Below are 2083 nucleotides of genomic sequence, written 5' to 3' on the forward strand. Positions count from 1 at the left end.
ATTTTCTCCTCATCAACCTTAACTCCCTTGCTAGAGATAATATATCCAAGAAACACGACACTTTCTTTACAGAAGTAACACTTTGTGAGTTTCCCATACAACTTAGAATCTCGCAAAGTTTCAAACACAACTCTAAGATGCTTCACATGATCATCAAAGGTCTTGCTATACACTAGGATATCGTCAAAATATACTACAACAAACAGCCCAATATACTTCCTCAAAACATGATTCATAAGCCTCATAAATGTACTAGGCGCATTAGATAACCCAAACGGCATTACCATCCATTCATATAACCCCTGTTTAGTTTTAAATGCTGTTTTCCATTCATCTCCCTCTTTCATTCTAATTTGGTGATAACCACTCATCAAATCGACTTTAGAAAACAATGCAGCACCATGCAACTCATCAAGCAAATCATCAAGTCTGGGTATAGGAAATCGATACTTAACTGTTATTTTGTTGATAGCACGGCTGTCCATACACATCCTCATGGTACCATCTTTCTTTGGTACAAGCAAAGTAGGTACGGAACATGGACTAAGTGATTCTCGAACATAGCCCTTCTCTACAAGCTCACCAACCTGCCTTTGAATCTCTTTTGCTTCCGCTGGATTACATCTGTATGCTGGTCTATTAGGAAGTGAAGCTCCCGGCACCAAATCAATTTGATGCTCAATTCCACGAATAGGCGGTAACCCTTTAGGTAATTCATCTGGAAACACATCTTTAAATTCTTCTAGCAATTCCTTAATCTGTGTTGGTAAGTCCAGTCCTTCTACTTGTAGCAATTGCTTTGCCCAGATCATGAAAACAACCCCCGTCGAAGCTAATGCCTGTTTGATATCGCCTTTTTTGGCTAACAACAGCCCCTTACGTGATTGCACCTCCTTTTGTTGGCTTCGTAACTGATCCTCTCTAACCTGTTGAGAACTCAATGGTAACAAGTTCACCTTCTTTCCATTCAGCATGAAAGAATAAGTGTTCTTTCGTCCATTGTAGGTCACATCCTTATCAAACTGCCATGGACGACCCAGTAACAAATGGCTAGCTGACATCGGCGCAACGTCACACAAAACCTCGTCATGATAGGTTTTAATGGAAAAGGGCACAAGAACTTGCTTTGTCACCCGAATCTCCCCATTCTCATTCAGCCATCGCAAACTATACGGTCTGGGATGTGGAATGGTAGTTAAGCCCAATTTCTCCACCAAGGTAGTTGACGCAACATTAGTGCAACTTCCATTATCAATGATCATCCCACACACCTTATCTCGAATCTGACATCGAGTATGAAAGATGTTCTCACGTTGCTCAGCACTAACATCAACTTGTGCATTTAGAACCCGTTGCACAACCAACAAATCTCCCTTCACTGGTTCGAAATCCTCTTCCTGTTCCATTTGTGCCTCATCTTCATCTTCAGTTTCAGCCTCATCTCCACTGATCAGCTCTCCATGATCCCCATGCAATATCATTACCCTTTTATTTGGACATTCTGAAGCAATGTGCCCATGTCCTAAGCACTTGAAGCACTTGATGTCTCGTGACCTCCTTGGATGTGGAGGTTCTGTCACCTTCTCCTTTCCCTTTAAAGAATCAGAACTGGTATTCCCCTTGCTGACCTCCACCTTCTCATCTCGTTTAGGTGTGCTCCATGTTCGAGTAGGCGTAGATCTGTCCCTTGTCGTACTTGACGTAGTTACACTAGTTCGGACACCTCCTCGTTTCTGCTGCCTCTCTACACGACTTGCAAGCTTTATAACATCCTCAAGGAAGATGTACGGTTGCAATTCAACCACATTAGCTATATCCTTCCTTAACCCTCCAAGAAATCTAGCTATTGTTTGTTCTTGGGGTTCCATCAATTCACATCGAATCTGTAGCAACTCAAACTCTTTCACATACTCTTCCACGCTTAAAGATCCTTGTCGCAAAGTCTGAAGTCTGATGTATAGCTCTTGTTTATAGTAATCAGGAACAAATCTCTTCTTCATCACTCTTTTCATAGTTGCCCACGTTCTAATCTCCTCTTCTCCATCCCTTCTCCTCTGAATCTTTAAGTTTTCCCACCATAAAA

This window comes from Populus euphratica, unplaced genomic scaffold, assembly GCF_000495115.2.
Source record: "Populus euphratica unplaced genomic scaffold, PopEup_1.0 scaffold896.1, whole genome shotgun sequence".
In the NCBI taxonomy this organism is placed as follows: Eukaryota; Viridiplantae; Streptophyta; class Magnoliopsida; order Malpighiales; family Salicaceae; genus Populus; species Populus euphratica.